Raw genomic sequence first — 7420 nt, 5'->3', positions numbered from 1 at the left:
CTATACTACTTTATAAAGCATATAGGAAGGATAGAATGGTCTTTTGCCACTTTACAACTCTTTAAAGCCCATTGTACAAACCTCTTAAGCACAAGTGTTGAAAACTTGTTTTCAACACCTGATGATACCACGCGGATCTTAGCGGATCTACTTGACCCGGTTTTTGTTTGATGGATCCAATATATTCGTATTATCACAGTTTACAACCACAATTTCATCCGCCGCTCCACATTTCTTTCACTTTCTAAACCCTAGATCCTCCACCGCATAACTGAAGCACCTCCACCGCATAACTGAAGCACCTCCACCGCACCTCCACCGCACCTCCACCGCACCTCCACCGCTCATCCATGGAACCTGTCTTTGCCATCACCGTCTTCTCCCCTTTCATCCATGGAACAGGTCATGTTTTTAACCCTATTTTGTACGTTTTTTTTTAATCTTTGTCAGATCTGTGATAATACTTTTAGATCTGTTTTAATACTTTTAGATTTGTGATAATACTTTTAGATCTGTGATAATACTTTTAGATCTGTGATAATACTTTTAGATCTGTGTTGGTTTTGTGATTATTTTAATGTTCTGTGAATGGATCAACATTAGGGCTTTTTGTTTGATAATTAGGGCTTTGTCAGATCTGTGAATGGACCAATTTTAATTTCTTGCATTAGGGCTTTGTCAGATCTGTGATAATACTTTTAGATCTGTTTTAATACTTTTAGATCTGTGATAATACTTTTAGATCTGTGAATCTTTGATAATTCTTTTAGATCTATGATAATACTTTTAGATGTGTGATAATACTTTTAGATCTGTGTTGGTTTTGTGATTATTTTAATGTTCTGTGAGATTTATAGAGAAAACGTAATTTCTGTTTCATAATTAGGGCTTTTTGTTTGATCTAATCGGTTACTGAATTATGGTTTTGTTTGTAAGGAGAATCCGATTGCAAGCTCACCGGCGAAGGAAGCATACAGGAATCGGCTGGCGGACAGAATGGTCTTTTGCCACTTTACAACTCTTTAAAGCCCATTGTACAAACCTCTTAAGCACAAGTGTTGAAAACTTGTTTTCAACACCTGATGATACCACGCGGATCTTAGCGGATCTACTTGACCCGGTTTTTGTTTGATGGATCCAATATATTCGTATTATCACAGTTTACAACAAAATCATTACAGCCTCAACATGGGAGTTATGGTGAGTGCATGCACATACCAAATAGTCATCGCTTAATATGATTTAAATTTGAATCTCTCTAATTAAAAGTAGTTTTGCTGTTACTTTGTTTTTTTAGGATTGGTTTGATCCAATTGCTGATTCGACTACTAGCCATCTCGATCTGATTCCCCACATGGTTTAGGGGTAATTGATTTTGTTTTTGACGTTTAAAGGTTTTAAAAATCATTGAATTTTGTATTAAATGGGAATTTCGACATCATTTCAGGAGAAGTTTAAAACAACAGGACTATGGAAGGATATACGGTGCTACATTGACAGTCAAGTGAGACCCCATCTCTTTGTTTAAAGTTCAAACACATAATTTGTTTTCAGTTTTTAATTTTCAATGAATTATACGAAAACGTAATTTCTGTTTCATAATTAGGGCTTTTTGTTTGATCTAATCGGTTACTGAATTATGGTTTTGTTTGTAAGGAGAATCCGATTGCAAGCTCACCGGCGAAGGAACCATACAGGAATCGGCTGGCGGACAGCCTCAACATGGGAGTTATGGTGAGTGCATGCACATACCAAATAGTCATCGCTTAATATGATTTAAATTTGAATCTCTCTAATTAAAAGTAGTTTTGCTGTTACTTTGTTTTTTTAGGATTGGTTTGATCCAATTGCTGATTCGACTACTAGCCATCTCGATCTGATTCCCCACATGGTTTAGGGGTAATTGATTTTGTTTTTGACGTTTAAAGGTTTTAAAAATCATTGAATTTTGTATTAAATGGGAATTTCGACATCATTTCAGGAGAAGTTTAAAACAACAGGACTATGGAAGGATATACGGTGCTACATTGACAGTCAAGTGAGACCCCATCTCTTTGTTTAAAGTTCAAACACATAATTTGTTTTCAGTTTTTAATTTTCAATGAATTATACTAATTGTGATACTCTTATTGTGCAGCTCTACGGTTTGTAGGTTGAAGTTTGCTTAACACGCTTCAACCGTCGAACATGGTGCGGCTCAATTGAATAAGGAATGAAGTAGGTAATGTAGCTAGAATCTTGGCAGAAGGAAGCGACTGGAGTTTGTTTTTTAAGGTATTTACCGATTTTATTTACTTAATATTTAATGCATCTTTCCTGTTGTCATCGTATAACGTATTTATTTATTCATGAGCTTTTTGTTTCTTGCCCCTTCTCCTGCAGGTAGTAATTTCAATCTATCTTTTCAAGTTGCTTGTGGTGAACAACTTTCCCACATCAATGGGAGTAGGTATGATTTTTGCTCTTTTTCTCATTGCTTCATGCTAGGTGCTTGGCCGGTTAGGCGGGCTGTGTAACGGGCCAAAACTACGGGCAGGTCGACCCAAAACACGTTTCGAATGGTTTTGATAAATAATTAGGGTGTCCAATATAAGCACAGATTTTGTATCATTATTATAATATACTACTTTGAATAAACTGATTCAAAAATTTTATGTACTAAAAGTACACTTTGCACGGCTGTCGACCTATTTGACTTGCTTGCCACATTTTTTTAGCTAATTTATTGTTTGACCCGTTAGATATAAACATAGTCGGAATTGGATCGACCCGTTTGTAAGTGTTTGACCTGTTTGCTGTTACTTTGTTTTTTTAGGATTGGTTTGATCCAATTACTTTGGTAGTCTATATAATTTGTGTGCTTTATAATGGTCTTTTTTGTATTTAAAGAAACTAACTTTGTTATTCTATTTTAACCATGAAGCATGATGGTCTGTTTTGGTTTCTTATGTGTGTTATATTTGTATTTTTAAGCTTGATTCTTTAGGGGATTTAGGGGAAAAATTAAAGATTTTGTGTGTGGAGATATAATTAGTTATATGTGTTTTTATGTTTTGATTATGCAGATTTGAAATATTATAAAAATTCAACTGGCTTTGTTTTACTGTTGTTTCGAATTTTGAAATAAGAATCTAGGTTAAAAGCTATATAGTTTGTGTGCTTTATAATGGTCTTTTTTGTATTTAAAGAAACTAACTTTGTTATTCTATTTTAACCATGAAGCATGATGGTCTGTTTTGGTTTCTTATGTGTGTTATATTTGTATTGGATGTGAAGTGTGTTTAGTTAGAATCCAACTTCAACTTATAATCCAAAGACAATTTCATCCGCCGCACCACATTTCAGTTTTTAGTTTATCTCCAATACGAATATATTGGATCCATCAAACAAAAACCGGGTCAAGTAGATCCGCTAAGATCCGCGTCGTATCATCAGGTGTTGAAAACAAGTTTTCAACACTTGTGCTTAAGAGGTTTGTACAATGGGCTTTAAAGAGTTGTAAAGTGGCAAAAGACCATTCTATCCTTCCTATATGCTTTATAAAGTAGTATAGATAGAAGTATAGATACATATGTTGGTGTTACGGTGGGTATACTTTTTTTTGCGAAATACATACAAGAGTCGCCATTATGAATTCTTATATTGCTTAACATATTGAATCAAGAGCATGCTCAGTTAGGTGGGCATTATGAACTCTCAGATTTGATTTACTGACTGATATTGATCTTTTTTTTATGGTCAAACACTTAAGACAGCTTGCTTGCTTGCTGCAGTCTCTATAAACACTGTGTGAAAGACCACATGCTTGCTTCAGTCTCTATAAATACTTCAGATGTATCAACACTCTACAAACACTCAACTACACTCAACTGAGACGAATTAAACTTTCAAATTGTAAGTTTATCTCAGTTGAACTAACACTCAACTACACTCAACTGTGAGGCTATGATGCATAAGCTGAGCCTGTCGACTCTATGATGCATAAGCTGAGCCTGTCGACTCTATGATGCATAAGCTGAGCTTGTGTTCTTAATATGTCTGAACTGAAACTGTTAAGGCTATGATGCATAAGCTGAGCCTGTGAGGTTACATATGTGTTTCTTGTGCTTAAAACAGCTGTACATCATGCTTTAAAGGTTGTTTAAGTTTAGTGGAAAATTACTCTTGTACATCATGCTTTAAAGCGGGGTTACATAACACAATAGACTGTGATGATTGTATTTTGAGGGTACATAGGAGATCCGAGTAGCATCTTGGCGGGGCAATATCCAGGTTGCATAGTTCTCACTTTGCAACCGTGTGTTGCAGCCATGGCTTTACCCGTAGTTGTGTTCATCTCTCAATTACATGTCTGAGTCTTCCAGTTGTAAAAGTATTAATCTGTCTGAACTAAAAGTGTTTTGAGGCTGTGATGCAAAAACTGAGCCTGTGTAATCTATCTGAACTGAAAGTGTTTTGAGGCTGTGATGCAAAAACTGAGCCTGTGTAATCTATCCAACAACTCAAGCAAATGTTTTCTTTGCATTTTAGGGGGAACATGGGTGCATCTCTCCACAGGGCATACAAGACACAGGTTATTGGCGGCAGCTCGCCATATTTAACATATAAAAAAACTTTATATGTTAAATTTGGCGGGCTTCCGCCAATGACCTGTGTCTTGTATGCCCTGTGGAGAGATGCACCCATCTTCCCCCTAAAAAACATAGAAAACATTTGCTTCAGTTGTTGGACCAAGCGAACCTTGCATAATGCGTCAAGGGAAACTATTGGTCGAGCGAGACATTTGTTCAGGTATCCTTATTTCATGATAAAATGATTATGAATAGCTGTGCATAAACTAATCGCAAGTTTGTTTGGTATATGCAGGGTAAAAGGGAACAGCAGTGTTCAGCACTGTGTCATTCTTGCTTGGTGCCATCACCTCAGTTGTCTCTGGCTTACCATCCGTGTACTTTACTAAAATTTGATCGGTGCAGTGAGCATGCTAGCGCAACAAGTGCAGCCGCAGCGGCGCGGTGAGGGCAGCCGCAACGAGCGCAGCGGCATGGCTAATAAAAAAATAAAAAAACTGCCACCTCTAAGTAGATATGTATCAGAATGTACAAATTCATATTTATTGTTTTGTTTATGCGTTTAATCGTTTGATTAACGACTCGATTGATTTGTTTGTAACCATTTGTCTGTAAACGAACTTATTTATCTTACTTTAATTTTTGTATTAAGCATCATCTATCGCGCCTTTGCTGACTGACTTTTATAGATCACTACTTTAGGGAGAATGAACAATTATCCAAATATGGAGATACTAAATCTGCTCGAGGTATGATGCTGGTTGAACTTAAGAAACTAATTGAAGGAAATCCTTTATTTTGTGACAAATTTCAGTTCCAAACCTTAGGAATTCAAGATTAAGGACTCTTACAAACCTAAGACTGTTTGGGAAATTTTTGACTATGTTTTGTACATCTTACAATATAGTAGTTAATGTTAGTTATTTGTGAATTTGTATCACAATTTGAACCAACAAAAGCCTAGGTAGTCCGTCTATTTCAGGTAACATAACTAGAATCAAACAATTTTCTTTGTTTTCTCCTGAGTCGCACAATAACCACCAAACGCCATCACGAAACCACCAATCGCCGCAAATCGCTGATTCTCGCCGCTGAAGAAGGCCTCAACCGACCATCACATTCTGCTACACTACCACCATGGTCGTCACAAGCCACATTGGAAACTACATCCCCGTAGATAGCCCTAAACTCACCAACTTAAGTGATACCACTCCCGCCGCATCGCGCGGGTAAGTGACTAGTATATATATATATATAGGGCAAGGTTTCATTAGAAATCAACTTCACTGCGAGAAGCACGAGAATCAATGTGAACACAACCAAAACTACTTAAAAAAACTTAAAAAACACACAGTTGTTTTTTTAATTTTTTGGTTAAAATCGCAGCTTTTTATGTATAATATTTTTTTGTTAAAGTCGTGATTTAACTAAAAAACACTTTTTTTAGCATTTAGTTGTGGGGTTTAACTTTAGGGTTTAGTTTTTAGCATTTAGCTTGGGTGGGGTGGGTAGGGGGTTAAGGTTTTTTATTTTTTTATTTTTTATTTTATTTCTGGGGGGGGGTGTTGTTTAGGTTTTTCAGTTGAGGTGGGGTGGGTTTATTTTGTTGTGTTCATATTGATTCTCGTGGTTCTCGCAATAAGGCTGGTTCTCGCATTAACCCTAACGTATATATATATATACATATATATATTTAGGTAAAGGGTACTGTACAAATTCCCTTATCGTACATTACGTACGCTACAATCTCAGCCGTCAGATCATCTTCCCGCAATGAAAATCGCATGTTGTTTTTTTTTTTTTGTAATAATTTCGCATGTGATAAATTTGATGAAATAGCATGTGGTTTTTTGTAACAATTTCGCATGTGTTAATTCAATTTCGCATGTGATAATTTTGATGAAATAGAAGGTTGTTTTTTTGTAACAATTTTGCATGTGGTAATTCAATTTCGCATGTGATAATTTTGATGAAATAGCATGTTGTTTTTTTTGTAAAAATTTCGCATGTGGAAATTCAATTTCGAATGTGATAATTTTGATGAAATAGCATGTTGGTTTTTGTAACAATTTCGCATGTGGTAATTTTGAAGAAATCGCACATGTTAAAAAACCAACATGCGAAATTGGTACAAAAAAACAACATGCGATTTTCTATGCGGGAAGATGATCTAACGGCTGAGATTGTAGCGTACGTAATGTACGATAGGCGCATTTGTACGTTAACCAGCCCCTATATATATATATATATATATATATATATATATATATGTATGCGTAGGTTTTATGTGTGTGTTATGGCAGAAATTATGATGTTTTATAACATTTAACACTTTTCATGAATTTTGGACTTCGTAGCTAAATCTCACCATATATATATATTTACACAGGGGACCGCAAAAATGAAAATCATCTCTAGTTGTAAGAACCATGAGAACTTTTTGATCCGGGGCGAGTTAGACCAAATTTTTTTCATAAACGTAGATACGTGTATTATAAACACATTTGTAAAAAAAAATAAAAAAAAATGTCGTGTGTGACCACAAGTTTTGTGTTTACGGGTACCGTAAAATTATGGTACCCGTAAACACAAAACTTGTGGTGCTCAAAACTACACACACGACATTTTTTTTTTAATTTTTTTTACAAATGTGTTTATAATACACGCATCTACGTTTATGAAAAAAAAAATTGGTCCAACTCACCCCGTATGGTGTAGTTCTCATGGTTCTTACAACTGGAGGTGGTTTTCATTTTAGCGGTCCCCTATATATAGGGACCGCTAAAATGAAAACCATATAGGGGACCGCTAAAATGAAAAACCACCTCCAGTTGTAGCAACCATGAGAA

General features: G+C 35.6%; 2 long non-coding RNA genes across 2 annotated transcripts; both read left to right on the top strand.

The window, feature by feature from the left end:
• Positions 1-1176: 1176 nt before the first annotated feature.
• LOC110920807 lies at positions 1177-1506 on the top strand. The gene is made up of 3 exons (XR_002581924.2): positions 1177-1200; positions 1298-1365; positions 1448-1506. It is a non-coding gene; the product is annotated as an uncharacterized LOC110920807 (long non-coding RNA).
• Positions 1507-1584: 78 nt separating this feature from the next.
• Positions 1585-2187, top strand: LOC110925537. The gene is made up of 4 exons (XR_002584535.2): positions 1585-1734; positions 1832-1899; positions 1982-2038; positions 2138-2187. It is a non-coding gene; the product is annotated as an uncharacterized LOC110925537 (long non-coding RNA).
• Positions 2188-7420: the final 5233 nt, after the last annotated feature.

Source organism: Helianthus annuus, chromosome 17 (genome assembly GCF_002127325.2).
Source record: "Helianthus annuus cultivar XRQ/B chromosome 17, HanXRQr2.0-SUNRISE, whole genome shotgun sequence".
Lineage (NCBI taxonomy): Eukaryota > Viridiplantae > Streptophyta > Magnoliopsida > Asterales > Asteraceae > Helianthus > Helianthus annuus.
Note: the sequence above shows the minus strand (reverse complement) of the source record. Positions and strands in the feature narration are given on the sequence as shown.